Below are 18,208 nucleotides of genomic sequence, written 5' to 3'. Positions count from 1 at the left end.
GACTAAGTGACCCAGCAGAAAAATAGATTAAAACATCACATGCTGAGTTCCGACATGTTGTGGTTATTCTGTTTTTGGAGCCCAGACTTGTGGCTTAAAGCCAACCCAGGTATGTCTACTGCCTTCAGCATCGACATGGCCTCAGTGGTGAGACGACTCCGTTCCCCTTTTATTCTCTGTGGTCACATATTTTTAACCTGTTATGCAAATGATAATGAATCACTATAACTTTGTCTGTCCTTCAACCACTTTTTGTGATTCTAAAATTTCTCCCCTATTGTGAATGAAATCAGGGAGAGAACCTATTTATTATTAAAGAATAGAATGTGTGCGCTCCATGTCTCTGAGAAAAATAGCAGTCCCCCAGACTAAAATGAGTTAATTACTTTGAGTGAAAGTTCATTCAGAAATGAGCTTCTGAAATGTTTAAGAAACGACTATTAGTGTAAAGGAACTTGTGGTATGCCTTTAAAGTTTTGAGTCTTCTACTGGTGCTCACCATGTTCTGCTTTCCAGTTCTCCAGAACCCTGCCTAAATACCAGTGTGTGCAGCTGCTTAGACCCTGAATTTTGATATAGTCAATCAACTGCATGATTTGACCCATGTGATTCTTTCATATTATATACATTAACAAAGTACAAGACATGGTACTCCTCTACCCAACAAATGATTGTTACCAATCATTCAGCTGTTAAAATTAATTGCACACTGTGGGAAGAAGCTCCATGTGAGGCGATAAGGGTGCAATTAAACCAACAATTCTCAACCAGGATGCTGCACAGTATTACCATGGTTTTCATAGATTTCAGAGACATTAAGGCTGGAAGGGACCTCGGAAGATCATCGAGTCCAGTCCCGTTCCCCAGGGGCAGGCAGTCAGCTGGGGTAATAGGATCCCAGCAAGATAAACATCCAAATGTCTCTTGAAAGTATTCAAAGTAGGTGCTTGAACCACCTCCAGCGGCAGACTATGGTGGATGTCGTATACTTAGACTTCAGGAAGGCCTTCGATACGGTATCCCACCCCATAATGGTGAACAAGTTAAGAGGCTTTGATTTGGATGACTACACAGTCCGGTGGGTGGCAAAGTGGCTGGAGGGTCGCACCCAGAGAGTCGTGGTAGATGGGTCGGTCTCGACCTGGAAGGGTGTGGGCAGTGGGGTCCCGCAGGGCTAGGTCCTTGGACCGATACTCTTTAATGTCTTCATCAGTGACTTGGACGAGGGAGTGAAATGTACTCTGTCCAAGTTTGCAGATGACAAAGCTATGGGGAGATGTGGACATGCCGGAGGGCAGGAAACAGCTGCAAGCAGATCTGGATAGGTTGGACAAGTGGGCAGAAAAAAACAGAATGCAGTTCAACAAGGAGAAATGCAAAGTGCTGCACCTAGGGAGGAAAAATGTCCAGCACACCAAACTGCCTAGGAAATGACCTGCTGGGTGAAACGGAAGCAGAAAGGGATCTTGGAGTCCTAGTGGACTCCAAGATGAACATGAGTCGGCAGTGTGACGAAGCCATCAAAAAAGCCAATGGCACTTTATCGTGCATCAGCAGATGCATGACGAACAGATCCAAGGAGGTGATACTTCCCCTCTATCGGGCGCTGGTCAGACCGCAGTTGGAGTACTGCGTGCAATTCTGAGCACCGCACTTCAAGAAGGATGCGGATAACCTGGAGAGGGTCCAGAGAAGGGCCACTCATATGGTTAAGGACCTGCAGACCAAGCCCTACGAGGAGAGACTAGAGAAACTGGATCTTTTCAGCCTCCGCAAGAAGAGGTTGAGAGGCGACCTTGTGGCTGCCTATAAGTTCATCACGGGGGCACAGAAGGGAATTGGTGAGTATTTATTCACCAAGGCACCCCCAGGGGTTACAAGAAACAATGGCCACAAGCTAGCAGAGAGCAGATTTAGACTGGACATTAGGAAGAACTTCTTCACAGTTCAAGTGGCCAAGGTCTGGAATGGGATCCCAAGGGAGGTGGTGCTCTCCCCTACCCTGGGGGTCTTCAAGAGGAGGTTAGATGAGTATCTAGCTGGGGTCATCTAGACCCAGCACTCTTTCCTGCCTATGCAGGGGGTCGGACTCGATGATCTATTGAGGTCCCTTCCGACCCTAACATCTATGAATCTATGAATCTAGAATCTATTCCAGACCTTGGGGGCTTGGACTGTAAAGAAATTCTTCCTTACACCCAGCCTGAAGGAATCCTGAAGGAGTTTGTGACCGTTTAACCTTGTCATCCCTTGGGGTGCTCTGGTGAAGAGATGTTCCCCCAGATGCTGGTGAGCACCCCGATAAACTTATAGGTGGCCACCAGATCACCCCTGAGCCTGCACTTTTCCAGGCTGAAGAGTCCCATGACTCTCACGTCTCATCAGAAGGTCTGTTTTCCTGACCTCTGATCATGTGCATGGCTCTTCTCTGGACTCTCTCAAGCTTCTCCACATCCTTTTTGAATTGTGGAGCCCAAAACTGGATGCAGTACTCCTGCTGCAGCCTCACCAAGGCCGAGTACAATGGGAGAATGATGTCCTGGGATTTGCTTGAGAAGCATCTATGGATGCAAGCCAGCGTTTTGGTCACTTTACTAGCCACAGCATCACATTGAAGGCTCATGTTCATCGTGTGGTCAGTCATGACCCCCAAGTCCCTTTCGTCTGTAGTGCTAGCAAATGTAGCACTGCCAAGCCTATAAGCATGCTGTGGGTTTTTCTTCCCAAGGTGGAGAACCTTGCATTTTTTGGTGTTAAACACCATCAGGTTCTCGTCCACCCATTTCCTGAGCCTGACAAGGTCAGCCTGGATTGCCCTCCTGTCCTTGGGTGTGGACGCTTTACTCCAAAGTCTGGTGTCATCGGTTAACTTGGCGAGTCCACTTCTGATACTAATGTCCACATCATTAATGAAGACGTTGAATAGTGTTGACCCAAGGACAGAGCCTTGAGGGACCCCACTGGTCACGGGGCACCAGGAAGATTGATGGAAGTCAACCACCACCCTCTGGGTCTGACCACAGAGCCAATTTCTCAGCCAGTGGATCGTGGTGGACCCGAGGCCACAGTTGGCCAATTTTGCCAAGAGGTGATCGTGGGATACCAGATGGAAGGCTTTTTTAAAGTCAAGATATACGACATCAATCTCTTCTCCCTTGTCCTGGTGATAGGTCACCTGGTTGTAAAAGGAAATAAGATTGGTCAAGCAAGACCTACCTGCAACAAACCCATGCTGGCTATCCCTCAGGATGCTAAGAATGGCCTCTTTGAGAATCTTTTCTAAGACCTTCCCCAGGATAGAAGTCAGGCTGATGGGCCTGAAGTTTGCTGGATCCACTTTCCTCCCTTTCTTGAAGATAGGCACCACATTGGCCTTCTTCCAGTCTTTGGGCACTACACCAGAGCGCCAGGAGAACTCAAAGATCCATGCTAGGGGCTGGGCCATGATGCTCGCCACCTCCTTGAGGACCCTGGGGTGTAGATTGCAAGGGCCGGCTGACCTGAAGGTGTCCAGCCTCTCAAGGTGTTCTTTTACAAGGTCAGCATTGATGGAGGGCAAGGAATCATCCTCACCCGGGTGTTCCTGTCCTGTAATGGGCAGGTGCACCCATTGGGACTGGTAAAAATCTGATATAAAGTACCCATTAAGCAAGTTGGCTTTTTTCTGGGCATTAGTTGTCACTTGTCCCATCTAGTTTAGCAGGGGTTCAATGTTGCCCTTACTTTTTCTCCGGCTCCCCACATATCTAAAAAAGGACTTTTTATTGTCCTTGATACTTGTATCTAGTTGGAGTTCAGTCGCAGCCTTGGCTTTCCTGGCTTGCTCTCTGCAGGTCCGGACCAGAGCAGAATACTCCTCCTTGGAGGTGGATCCTGTCCTCCATCCTTTGTAGGTCTCTCTCTTTTTACATGCAGGAGGTCCGCTAGTTTCCTGCAGAGCCAAGGGGGCAGCTGTGCCCTTTTGCTGCCTTTCCTCTGAGATGGGACAGACTTTGCTTGCACATCCAGGATTGCTCCCTTGAAGAGCAACCACTCGTCCTGAACTCCCCTCCCCTTTGGGTCATGGTCCCTTAGGGCCTCACTGACAAGCCTCCTGAGCTTGTCAAAGTCAGCTTTCCTGAAGTCAAGGACTTCTGTATTGCTGACTGACTTGCCAGCTTTACTGTGGATGGTGAAGGTGATCAGCTCGTGGTTGCTGTCACCCAGCTTCCCTTAAATCATTAGGTCACTGATTAGGTCGTCCCCCATTGCCAGTACCAGGTTGAGCAGCGCTTTACCTCTCATTGGCCTGTAGACTTCTTGTGTCAGATAGAGCTCATCCATGCATGAGAGAAAGCTTTGTGACCGCTTGGATTTGGCTGCGCGCCCTTCCCATGGTATGTCTGGGTAGTTGAAACCTCCCATGACAACCATGCACCAGGAGCACTCAGCTTCAGGCAATTCCCTAGCAAACTCCTGGTCAAGGTCTTGATCTGGGGTAGGGGGTCTGTAGTAGACTCCCACCATAGTGTCCCCTGTGCCATGTTCCCCATGAATTTTAAACCAGAGGGTCTCCAATCATCCCCCCTGGGCTCCAATGTCAGTTTGCAGGGACACGTAGCTTTCTTGACATAGAAAGCTACACCCCCATCCCTTTTGTCCACTTGATCTCTCCTGTACAAAGTATAGCCATCTATACCTGTGGGCCAGTCATGGGTGGAGTCCCACCAGGTCTCCGTTATCTCTATGATGTTGTAATTACGTGTGTTTAGCAGGAGGACAAGTTCCTCCTGTTTATTCTCCTAGCTCCTGGCATTCGTGTATAGGCACACAAGTGTCCCTTTAGGGAGCCTTGCCTTGCCCACAGCTCATTCCAGGGCTGGGGCAGGGGTGGGCTCCCTTAAGTGCCTTGACTTGCTGGCTTTGCAAGTGTTGCTCAGTGAGTCAGCAGTGGCGGTATTTCCCCCATCTCCCAGCGGGCTTAGTTTAAAGCCCGGTGGAGCAGGTCAGCCAGTCTGGCTGAGAAGAGCCTCCTCCCCAGTGAAGAGAGGTGCAGGTCGTCCCTTCCCAGCAGCTCACTGCCACTCTTGCCAAAGAGCGGGCTGTGGTCATGGAAGCCAAAGCCTTCCCGATGACACCAGCGCTGCAGTCTTTGGTTTACTACCTCAATCCTTCCCTCCCTCCTCAGTCTGTAGCCCATGACTGTGAGGACTGAAGAAAACACCACCTGCGCCCCCAACCTCTTTAGCTCCACTCCCAAATCTCTGTAGCGCTTCATGACCCAGCTGGGATTGCTCTGAGTCGTGTCATTTGTGCCCACATGGATAAGGAGCATAAGTTAGTGGTCAGTGGGCCGGAGGAGTTCAGGGATCGTTTCCACAATGTCTTGGATACAGGCTCCCGGGAAACGGCAAACTTCCCGGGCTAAGGGGTCGGGGCAGCAGATTGCCTCCTCCATCCCCCTCAGGATGGAGTTTCCCATGATAAACACTTTGCGTTTTGTCTTAGAGAGAGCGGGGGTGGTAGCTATAGTTGAGCCTGAGTGCACATCATTGTCATCTACAGTCCCTTGATACAAGGATGACAATTTTTGGGTAAATGGGGAAGTCAGTGGTGAGTCTGTAGATGACTGAAGAGGCCAATCTGAGATCCACGTGTTCTACTGCAGATGTAGCAAATAGTTTTGGGAGGAAGGAGTAGATCTTGGTGATGTTGAGTCACAGCTCTTTCCCTTTGTTTGTTGTATCTATTCACATCCATAGTGCGGTGAGTTTTCTCAAAATGATCAATGCCTTGTCATTATAGTGCAACTGGGGACTGTTCAGTGCTTTTCTGGAGACATCACTGATGCTAATATTCCAAGACTTTCTGGTGTTTCCAATACACTGTGCCAAGGCCTCTGGTAAGTTGGGCCTGGCTGACTCAAGCTCTTGAGCTTCCACATTTGGCCTTGACCCCTGACTAATGTGATTGCCCTCATTCTCTATACCTGGTTTGGCTGCTGAGCGTGCCACTCAGCCCTTCTGAGCATACCTGCAGTCTCAGGCTGCAGGCACACCTCAACACAGCCTGAGTCTGTTCTGGCAAACCTCACAGTCACTGCTGTCTTTGATCCTCCTGGCTCCTGCCCCAGCTTCAGCTTTCCTGGCCCTGCTGTCAGATCTTCCCTGGAACATAGTACTCAGCTCTCTGATTCTCCTGGCTTCTGACCTCAGCTTGTGCCCCAGGCTGTCTCTCCCAGATTTCCCTCTCTGCTCTCCTGGACCCTGATCCCATTTTCTCCACTCCACTGTCCTTCAGGGCCTGTCTGCAGGCCCAGCCACCTATGTTCTGGCTGAACCCTCACCTTGTCCAAGTTTCATACTCATGGAACAGAGTAAGGATGACAACAGCCTGGCAGACAAGAAGTTTGGATTGCATCCTGAATGTCATGTTTATCAAGGACTCAATTTTAGAGACATCCAAAGGCAGCACTGGCATATTTTATCCAGTGTTGAATATCATTGTTTCTGTTTATTTTTTGGGACTGGTAGCTACCTCGGTAGGGGAAACGCTGAACATTCTCCAAGGATTGCCCTCTAATTGCAATGTGTGGAGGATCAGTTGGATGGTTTGGAGTGGGTTGGTATGGGATCCTGAAGATGACAGTGAGTCCAAGCATCACAGAAGCAATTAAGAGTGACCTGGAACTTTTCAGCTGAGTGAGCATACATGACACAATCATCAGCATGTTGAAGATCAGTAATGGAGATATTGGTTATCTTGGATTTGGAACACAACAGGTTGATATTAAAGAGATTTCCATCCATGTGATAAATGACAGGAATCATCCACACATGATTCACAAGATAAACCCAGAGATTTCAAACAGGAATGCATAGTATCAAAAGCATTTTGGCCTGTTGTGCTCTTTCTGAGTTCTCTGTAACAAAAGAATTGCTTTATTTGTTTTCCCATCGTCATAGAATGATTGAAGGTTGAGGGCTTGCATTTCCTGAGTGCCTTGAGTCTAATGAATTTCACAACCATTGAAGTAAGCAAACTTATTAATGACTGTTGCTATGGGAGACCGGGGGCAGAAGCTACATCTTTTGAAAAAAATAAGCTGTGGGTTAGAGGCAGTAAATTGGATGGGATTATTTATATTCACCCCTCTTGACTGAAGGGTGTGCAGCCAACGTTGGAGGGCGAATCTATACCATGTGTGGCCTGGCTGGTCTCCTAGGTGATCACAAAGGAGCAGTGAAAATAGCTCTTGGCAAGACCAAACCAATTCCACCTCAGGGCTCTCAGGGATGGTGACACAACCCTGCCCCAAAGGAGACACTCTTCCTAGTCAAAGTGCGCTGGAAGGCCCTGGCTGCCTTTTCTAGATCCTCACATTAATCTCTCTTAACACTGACTGCTGTGGTGGTGTTGCTGCATCCTAGTTGGACCAGGGGCTTCTCTGCCACAGTTGGCAGAAGCAAAGTGATGCCTGGGAAGAGATAATAAAATGACTGAAGTGGGGAGGTCACTGTGGGTGAGCTTCTGCCCATCCCATTCCTGCTGCACTCTCCCTTTGTGCAACCATTGTGACACAGTTCTGTGCACTGGCACTCAGAGAGGATTTGGCCATCCTCCACTGAAAGCTTTTACTGCAATTTCAGGATCACCTGTAGGAAGAACACCCCACTCAGCTGTTGATGTGGCAATACCAAGGAAAGAAAGCCCAAAACTATCACTTTTAAAGCAAAATACAGGAATTGTACAGCTCCTTTCCCACCAGTTTGGTCACCTACATCTTGCCATAATAGAGCTCCTTGGCACTGTCCAGTGTCCCCCCTTTGGTGCACTCATTTTGAATGTATGACCTTCACTCCCGTCCTTGTACTGTCTTTTTGTTGTCCGAAGTGATCAGCGATGTATGTGCCCTTAGTGGCCCCCCTCATCAAGGTGGAGTACTAGCTATATTTGGCAGGTTTCAGCCCATGTTTTGGAATGGGTCATCAAAAGGCCTGCCACAACACCAATGTCCAGGGCAAGGAGAAGTCTCCCTCTTGAGAGACTGCGGATCCAGGAGCTTCTCCTGCCCCACTCCAAAAGAGCCAGACTGTGGGTATGAATTGGCTGTATGAATGTTAGCAAGAGTAAATGAACATAGACACTTACTCCAGTCATGGTTTGCATTGCTGAGACCCTAGAGGTCAGGGGGCTGCTTGGCTATAGCTGGCAGGAGGAAGGTGACACCTGGAAGGAGAGAGAAGAAAAGATTCTGGTGACAGGGGACCTTTAGGGGTCTGCCTTTGTGTAACCCATCTGCATCCTGGATTTTCACCTATTCCCAAAAATGCAGCCTCAATCTCTATTCAGATCCCATTGCCACCCACAGCAAATACAGTGCTAAAAGCACATATAGGTTGGAAGTCAAAAACTCAAAAGTTATGAAATGTTAAAATGAAGGTCCCAACTCTACTCACTGATCCACCCATGCCCCCGTTCTTCTCCTGAGGTTCCCAGTTCTGCCGCATAGGGGCTAGCGTGAGCCAAAGGCAACCCCCACTTTTCCTCCCCACTACATATTTTCATGGCACAGAGGAAAGCTGGCAGTGAGACAAGACTGCACAGCTCATCAAAGTACTGTGGTGAGGGGGAAAATTCCCCATTTCCAGGAATTCTCTGTATTCCTCAGAGAAATGGGGTAGGGGGCAGTGTTACAATCAATAATGCCCATATACCCCCACTCTTCCCCACGCTGCACACTGCTAAAGACAAACAATTCCACTAAGACCCACACAGTACCGCTTCTGCAATGTTAAAGACCCAGCAGACACAACTAGTCTCACATACATGCACTAATGCATTACATGCTATGTGACACACATAGTCAGCCATAAATCACATATACTAGTATAGCCAGGAAGAAGACACAGATCTCCCAATCTCCAGCTCTCCCATTGACCAAGTCCACATCCTGATCTCCTGAACGTAGGCCCTTGCCTTAATTGGCTCTTACCTGTGACGCCCATTTTTAGGCTCCCCATCTTCAATTGCTCTCAATTCTCTTTGTATTCATAGGAGAGGTAAGAATGGATGTATTATGTCCATTAATGCCTTCCCCCAAGCACTGTAGTAACATGCATTGGGCAATAGCCAAGACAAACAATTTCACCTTAACACAAATAGTCCCCCTGCCACACTGTTGATATCCACCAGACACAATCTCACAATTACACACCCACATGCATCACACACTGTCTATTATCCACAACCACTCTGTGGGTGCATCTACACAAGATGCTATGTTGCTGTAGCAATGAGCTACTGAGGTACAGCTTCTTGCTACATGAATGGTGACAGAAATGCTACTGTCAGTAGCAACAAGCTACTGCACAGTAACAGCTAAAAATAACATGGCGAAGGAACTGTGCAGTAACACTGGTTACAGCGCAGTCATAAGCAAGTACTAAATGACTGCTCAGTAACAACTAGGGAGTTGGCCATTTGTGTAGACACGGTAAATAATTAATTCATGTAGTCATATAGCTTCTGTTGTCCAAGAAGATTTAAGAAAGTTATGAGACTTACTAAGCAGGGCAAACACCATGACCATGAAGGTGGTTTTCCTACTGGCAGGGGAAAACCCCAATTAAAATGGCACTGTGTAGTGGAGGGTGCACCCTGGTCTGCTTGTGGACAGGGCTCCCTATGACACCCTCATAGTTAGCCTTCCACTTTGCCCTCCATTGGGAGGATCTTGACTACATGCCAACTTTATGGAAATGGGAGACTCCGTCCTAGTTTGTTCCTGTGGTCATACAGCAGAGGGCAAGCAAAACTCAGGGGCATCCGAACCCCAAGCCTCCTGTCTTGGAACCTGTATGCAGGATGCTCACCAAAGAAATTGAAAGTATCTGAAGCCCCAGGCTGGGGTGCAGGATGCTTGCTGGTAAGAGGGCCACATATGATTCTTGAATGACTCACACGGATTTGGAATTGATTTGGCCGATTTGACCTTGGACATAACAATTTTCCATCAAAAAATTTAAAAAGAAGAAAGTTATGAGAATTCATATCTTTAAATAAAATATTTCTAGAGTATTAGTGAAATTCAAGAATTAGGCTGAGTAAGTGGTCTAGAGCTGAAAATGTAGCAGAAAGAATATTAGAGTTATTAAGACCTGGGAAAGTTTAAAATTGATTTGAGGTTTCTTGATGAAATTTAAAATTTAAAAAAGGCTCAGAAATGAACTAAGTTTGTTGGTTAATTCTATCAATAAATGGTGACTCTGGCAATGCTATGCCAACAACAGTGTGAAAGGTTGGGCCCACCTGGTAGAGAAACAGGTAGATGTAGTTAACTGTGTTAGTCTGAAGTCAAGTAGCAGGCAGGGTAAATCTGCAATAGACTAATTAAAGTGTGTGTGTGTGTGTGTGTGTGTGTGTGTGTGTATTCTAATATAATAAAAGACTTAGTCTGTCTGTCCCTAACTCTTTTGCCCAATTGCACATGCACGGATTGGCTGCGCAGGCCCAGTGGCTGGGGATGGGGCCAGCTGAGTAAAAACGGGAGCCCCTCCACCCGCATTACCTCCTCCTGCAGCCTCCAGTGCGGCAGCTCCCTCTGCCCCACCTCCACATGTGGCAAAAAAATAAATTGACACAAGTACTTTACAAGTGGCAGCCAGCTGAGGAAAGATGGGAGCCCCTCCAACATCCTGCCACCTCCTGAAGCCTCCGGTATGGTGGCTCCCTTCACCCCAGCTCCACAGAGGCAAAAAAAAAAAAAAAGGGTAGAGCACTTTAAAAGCAGTGGGACCAGCTGAGAACATGAGATCCCCTCCATTGCAGTGGGGTTGGACCTGAAGTGGGTGGGGGGAGGAGGGGTAGTGGGGTTAGATCCAAACTGTGGGGGGTGGGGGCGGACCTGAACTGGGAGGGGGGGAGCGGGATTGGACCCAAAAGGCGGGGCAGGAGGTGGGGTGGAGCAGGGAGGAGCAGGCTCGGACCTGAACAGGGGACGGGGGGAGTGGGGGTGGACCTGAACCAGGGGCAGGGTGGGAACAGGGTTGGACTCAAAGCTGGGAGGAGCAGGGGCAGGGTCAGACCCAAAGCAGAGGCATGGGGGGGAGTGGGGTCAGACGCGAACCAGGGGGAAGAAGTGAAGTGGGGTCCAACCCAAAGTCGGGGGGGGCAGGGGGTAGGGGAGGCAGGTTCAGACCCGAAGCAGGGGGAAAGAGGGGGGAATGGGCTCATACTCGAACCGGGGGGGCAGGGTCAGACCTGAACTGGGGGGGGAGGGGGAGAAGCAGGGTCAGACCTGAAGTGGGGATGAGGGGGGCAGGGTTGCACCTGAAGCGGGAGGCGAAGAGCGGGGAATGGGGTTGGACCTCCAACTGCAGGGAGAGGAGTTGGGTCTGAACCAGGGGGAGGGGGGATCATGGTCAGATCTGAAGCAAGGGGGAGGGGAGGAATGAGGTTGGACCCGAACCAGGGGCGGGGGCATGGGGCTCCCTCCCTCTCCCCTGTCTGCCTCTGCCTCCTTCTGCAGAGCAGCGGAGCTTCCTTCCACCTGAGGAAGTGGTGGTGGCAACAGCGGCTGCTTCCCCCATCCTGTCCGCATCCTCCCCTGCAGCCAATCACCACCCCTGAGCCTGCCTCCCTGCCCCCACAGGGCCTGCTCACTCATGGGGGGGGGGAAACACCAGGGTAGTCTCCAGCCTCTCCCCCTGGTCCTGCATCCCTCCCTCCACTGCTGTGCTCACCCAGCCACACAGGGGCTTGCAGGCTTGCAAAAGTGGCCAAGCGGCTTCCAGAAGTGGCCACAGGAATTCCAGAAGTGGCACGGTCGCTTTTACAGTGAGTGAGATCAGCCTCAGGGCCCCCGTACCCCACCCCAGCCAGTGGGATTGGCCACCAGGGGACCTCCCCCTGGTTGCTGACTGGTGTCAGGGGGGGCACATGCCCCCCCAACTCAAGACGCACCAGACACCCATGCTTTCAGCTAATCCCAGGCCAGGACTCTTCCCAGGTCTCTCATCTAAACCCTGCTGGGTTTACATCACCCCTCCCACTTCAGAGTTGGCTACCTCCAAAGCAGCTTCACTCGCCATCAGGGCAAATGGTGTCCCTGCTGAGACAAACTCTGTCTCTTCACACTCTGTTCCTCTGCAGGGCAGCCCTTCCTATTCCTTCAGGTGGGTCCATTTTTAATGCTGCTACAATTATATTAGAACATTTGTATCTCTTCCTCTGGTTCTTTACATATTTATCAGCCTTTAATAATTAACATATTTAACAGCCTTTAATGACACCCTGGCAACACCACACCAGAAACCTTCCCAACACTGTTGAACATAACCATCCACTGGGACAATAAGAGGCTTGGCCACATCTCATCTCCACTTGGCCTAGGGACCTGCCTGTTCCCACAGCAGCTGGTGATGCTGGCAGTGGAGGTGCCCTGGGTGCACTGGAGGATGGTCCTGGCCCACATCACCTGTATCAGGGACCTCCTGGGCTATGTCAAGCAGGGGTGGGTAGATCCCATTGTGCTGGCCCAGTGCATGGAGCTGCTCACGCTCTGTGCACCCTGCCACCTACTCCTGGAGGTCAAGGTTGCCTTGCCAGACACTGCCCTCAGCAACTAAGACCAGATCCTGTGCAAGGGCAGTCCCCACCCCCCAATATCCCCCAGCCCCCTGGAGCTTGTTATGGGACCCCTCCCTCAGCAGGCCCCACAGCACTCCTCACCCCACCATCTAAGCAGGCTGGTGGACACCAAACCAGTCCACTGTCAATCTGCCCACGCCAGCTCTACATACTCCTGCTCTACACTGTCCATCATCCCATCCTTGTATCCCACCCTCACAACAAGTCAAGGGCGAGGGTCCCTAGTGGACAAGTCTGCATTCCACCTTGATCCTGTGAGCCACCAGGGACCTCAGTTGGCAGCTACTCCATGCAGCTGTTGCCACAGGTGTGTATCTAGCCTGGTTTATAGACACCCCCAATACGTGCCTCTTTTGAGAGCAGACAGAGACCCTGGCACACGTGCACCTGGAGTGCTCCAGGCTGCAGCCCCTGCACCACCTCCTCCAGAACCTCTTTTTCAGGTGCTGGCTGCACTATCCCCTTGCCTGTTCATTTAGGCACTCCCTGGCCAAGTTCTGGGACTTCCTGGTCAACCTCCTCCTGGCCCTGGCCAAGGTGGTGGTGTATCTTCCCAGGAAGGAGGCTCTGGCCAGAGGGGTCCCAGGGGACTGTGGGGCCACTGTCCTTTCACTTGTAAGATCCTGTCTGTGGGCAGAGTATCACTGAGCAGTGTCCACTGGATCCCTGGAATCGTTTGAGGACCAGGGCACTGTCCAGTGTGCTCTGCTTGGTGTCACCCCCTGGCACACTAGTTTGAAACCTCTGAGCCTTGCTCCCATCCCTGTTTTTTTTTCTTTTTATTGCCTCAAGCATTCTGTTATTGCCTATGTAGTGGTCTCCTTTTCTAAGGGAGGCTTATAGTATTCCCTTGTGGGCACTGGCCCAGGTCCCTCTGCAGCAAATAGGTCTGCCTGTTCCCACTACACAAATGGCCTGATCCTTCCTGCTGCTGAACACTAGCACTTCAGCTTCCTGCAGAAGCCCCAAAACCAGCCCCAAAGTAGACAAATCTCCTATCCCAAAGCCAAGCTTGAGGGATCTTGAAACCACCCCTTGACCCTTGCCCTGGGCCTACCCTCTGGCAGCAGGTTTGGCCAAAACCTTCCCAGCAGTGTGGGACATAAGAAACCACCTGGCCAATTTAGACCTCTTACCTTCCCTTGACTTGGGGAGACCTGGCTGCTCCCAACACTCAAACAGCCTAATCCTTCCTGCTCCTGAACACCAGCACTTCAGCTTCTTACAGAAGTCCCAAACCCAGCTCCAGGAGGGAGCCCCCCCTCCCAACTCAAAGCCAAAGCCCTGCTTGAGGAGCCTCCAAACCCTTCCCAGACCCGAGCTCTATGTTCTCCGGCTGCAGGAAATGCACAAGGCAGAATGAAGCCTACGCCCCGATGTACTGGCAGCCCCTCTCAAAAACCTTCTCAACGCTATGTTAAGGGAGGGGGATGTTTCAGGGTGTGCTGATGCTTGGGGATGGTTGGGCTCCCTTTAAGCAAAGTTAAAAGCACAGATAGGTCAGACTGAGGACAGGGGTCGGCCAGGTAGATGTTTATGTCCCACAGCTACAGGGAGGCTGTTTGGAGGGAAATTTCACTGGGTGCATCTACACGTGCAATTGTTGCTAGATGGGTTTACTAGTAGACCCACCCTGGGCAGGCATCTACACGTGCACAGATTTCAGAGCAGATTTGCTCCTGGTGGGAGGAGCCTGGAGAGGGCTCCCACCCTGCTCTGTCCCCCTGCGGCATCCAGAGGCAGTGCTAGGCACAGACGCACTCAGGTGCAGCTGGGGAGCTTTCCTCGAAGCTCCCTCCAACCCCAGACTTCTCCTCAGCTCTGCTGCCTGCTCCCAGCTGGGCCCGCCCAGGCCTGCTGGCAGTGCCCAGTCTCCCGCATTGCTTCCCTGCTCCGCGCGCGGAGCTCCCTCAGCCGGCACAGCCACGGCAGGCTCCAGCTCCCCCACACTGCTCTCTGCTCCCCACAGGGAGCCCTTTCCTCCAGCTCTGCCCAGGCCAGGTTTCCCTCCCTGCCTCTGCAGCTTTCTACCCCCATGGCCCAGCCCTGCTCTCGGTCCTAGGGCTCAGCCACTGTCACGGAGACACAGACTCAAGTGCTTCCCTTTGGGGATATTCCCATGTGCTCAGTGTCCCTCCAGGCCTCAGCCTTGCCCCAGCCCCTGAGCCCAGCATCTTGCCCCTGCCTACCCTGTTGTGCATCGGGGCTCCCTGACTACTGCCCTTCAGCCTGACCTGGACCACGAGCACAGACAGCACCTGGGATTAGACACATGACTCTGACTGCCTGGTTTGGGCCCCTTTGGCGCAGCCCCAGTGGCAGATCTGAACCCCTGTGGGCTCAGGTACTTGGCGATCCCACACGCCACGAAACTGCTTACACCTCTCTCCTTGCACAGCGTCCCATAGCACGCAGCCACCCTGCTGCTGGGGATGTGCTGAGGTCTAGGATCCTGAGCAAAGCTGGGGCAGGCGGGGGTCTCAGTGCAGCTAGAAATCCACTGTGTCTTCTCTCCCGGCCTCACGCTGTCTCTCCTAGGGAGGAGGCTGCCCAGGCCCCTGAGACTGGAAGGACCTGGTGGTCTGTGAGAGCTGAGCAGGTCTGAGCTTAAAGGGGGCATGACTCAGGATGTTCTGGGGTGTGATGAGGCTGTGGGAGAGCCAGGAGGACACTGGGAGCAGGTCCCTGCATGGCATGCGGGGTGAGGTTGTTATTCACAGTCCTCTGGCACCAGCAGTTACAGGGTGAGAAATGGGAGCTGGGGACGTGTCTGTTGCTGCGGGAAGGGTTGGAGAGGCTGGGCTGGGTGTGGGAGGGGGTGACACAGGCAGGGTAGGTGCCATTGCGGGGACAGACAGACCCACCCACACAGGGGAGGTGGAAATCCCAGCGATGGCAACTCAGGGAAGGAGGGCAAAGCCCCAGGTGCAGGAGCCCAGGGAGCAGCCAGGAGGAATGGGGCAAAGTCTGGGGCCGGGGAGGGGAGGGGAGTGTGGGGGGGAGTATGGGAACTGCCAGGGTTGTAGTGACACAGAAGCCAAAGATTATCATTGGAGACGGTCTCTAAAAAGGGGGCTGTTGTGAGGCTGAGAGCTGGGCTGCAGGTGAAGCCGCTCTCCCCGACAGTCAATACAAGGCTGTTTCTTCCTGACTTCAGCTGTCCCCTGATCCCACAAGAAGGTCGTGGGGTGGGAAGTGTGCAGTGAAGGAGCAGCGGTCGTCATGTTGCTGTTCAGTCTTGTGCTGAGAGCAATGCAGGGAGGGAAAGAAAGGCCCATCCATGCACAGCAACGCAGGGCAATACAGATCTGCGGTCACAGCTCCAGCCATAGGAGAGTCCCTGGGTGGCCTAAGGGGGACCAGGAAACTAAACTGGGTGTGAGTAGCCTCCGCCTGGTCTGCTTCTGTCAGGGAAAATGGGGAGAATGGGAAATGCTTGAACAGTGATTTGAACGGTATTGAGGGGCTAGCAGGGCAGAGATCAAACCCCACAGTGGGAAGTCATCTGTATTTCTACAAGCTGTTGGGCAGGAGGCTCTGAGCACCAACAACATATTTAAGTTTGAGGAAGGGCAAAACCTGCAGGTCAGTGAAATCCTGACCAAGTGTGCGGAATTAGGGATGCCACAAGGGAATGAGAAACAAATGTTTCATCAGGTGCCAGCAACCACCTGATGAAATCCTGGGGTTGAGGATATTCAGCAAGACCTGGGACTTTGAGGGTCTGGCACAGTCCCTGGGCAGAGACTGAATAACCTGTGGCAGTGAAGACTGGTGGTGTCATCTGGCTCCAGCAGTCTTTTCTGCTCAATGCAGTGGGCCTGGGCCCAATGATCTGGAAGGTCCTTTCTATGAAACTATGAAAAGCTCTTGGCTGACAGCAGGTGCAATGAGAAATGCTGGGTATGCTGAATTAATGGGTACTGGCTTCAAATACTTTCCCTGTTCTTTTCATTGGAGTTGTGCCCAGCTGCCTCTCCACAAAGGGTAACCAGATTGCCTCCCAGTCCGAAGACTGGATCTTTAACCCTGAGCTCCTGCCAGGTAAGCAACAATCCAGTGATTTCCCAGAAAGGAAACGCCCCAGGGTGAGCCCAGCCCTGAGCTCAGGAAAGTGAAACCTAGCCCTCCTGTCTCACAGCCATGGCCACGGCGAACACTGTACAAAGCCTCCGGGATGAGGTGACCTGCTCCGTCTGCCTGGAGTTGTTCACGGACCCAGTGATGATCGTGGGCTGCGGGCACAACTTCTGCCGAGCCTGCATCGCCCAGTGCTGGGAGGGGGCTGAGACGGACGTCACCTGCCCCCAGTGCAGACAGACCTTTGCCCAGAGGCTCCTGGGCCCAAACAGGCAGCTGGACAACTTAGTAGAACTAGTCAAGGGCCTGAGCGTGGGGTCAGCAGAGAGAGCCGGGGGCAAGATGTTGTGCAAGCAGCACGGGGAGGCTCTGAAGCTCTTCTGCGAGACAGACCAGGTCTTGATGTGCATGATCTGCCGGGAGTCCTGGGCGCACCGAGCTCACCCTGCAGCTCCCATCCAGGAGGCTGTGCAGCAATGCAAGGTACGGGCGTGTGGGCCCGGTCCAGCTGTGCAGCTGGGGGGGACGTACACCTCCCTTCGGTGCTGAGTCTTTCTGCCCCGTGGCCATGGCACAATGGCATTGCTGCCCATGGAGGCTGGTTTGTGGTAGCCTCTGTGCAAGCCATCCTGCTGGGGGGAGGCGAGAAAGACCAGAATGCCCTTGTCATCAAATCCTTCTTTTGAAACCAGATGGAGCAGGAAAGCCGCTCCCCTGGCCCTGGACACGCAGAGCAGTGAACCTCCTCCAATGTCACTGACCCACGGTTGTGTGCGGGGCTGTGTCTTGAAACCAGGGGTGTCCGGCACTGGTTTCCCTTCAGTTGTTACAACCCTCCCTGGGAGCTGCCTGGGGACTCCTTGGGGATGGGGGAATTGTAGCTCGTGGACAGACTCTGTTCGCCTCGGACAGAGCCCACGTGGCATGCTCTGGAGGGCAGGCCTTGCTCACGGGATCTGCCACGAGCAGCCGCTTCCCCCAGCCGATGCTCCTGGCACGTTGCACAAGTCTCAGTAATGCGCATTGCATTGGTGCCGGGGCCTTCAGGGCTAATGCTGGGTCCAGAGGGGACTTGGTGGCACCGCCCCAGTCCAGGGAATATGGCCGGGACCTCCTTTTGTATCTGAGCACCTCCATCCCTGTCTCTGTCCAGGCTTGGCTACCAAATGCCGTGCTGCGCTGGTCCTGGATTAATGCTGCTCTTTCTGAGGCATCTCACTGTAGCTGTAGCTGTAGCTGTACTGCTGGGCTGTGGTACTCCAGGACTGGTGCCTCATTTCTGAGTTTCTTCATTTCAGTGCCCAGAGACCAGACCTGTGTCTTGTCCTGCCCAGCTGCCTAAGACTGGCTGGCACTCTGGACTATCGACCGCGGTGGATTGAAGGCTGTGTTATTTTCTGTTCAGTGCATGTCCCTGACAGCCTGCACTTCCCACTGGTTGCAGTGTTGCCTTGTGGCACCTCCCTAGAACTGGCTCCATTTTTCTATGTGCTCTTCC

This window comes from Alligator mississippiensis, chromosome 11 (assembly GCF_030867095.1).
Source record: "Alligator mississippiensis isolate rAllMis1 chromosome 11, rAllMis1, whole genome shotgun sequence".
In the NCBI taxonomy this organism is placed as follows: domain Eukaryota; kingdom Metazoa; phylum Chordata; order Crocodylia; family Alligatoridae; genus Alligator; species Alligator mississippiensis.
The sequence above is the reverse complement of the archived record's forward strand: the minus strand, read 5'-3'. Positions refer to the sequence as shown.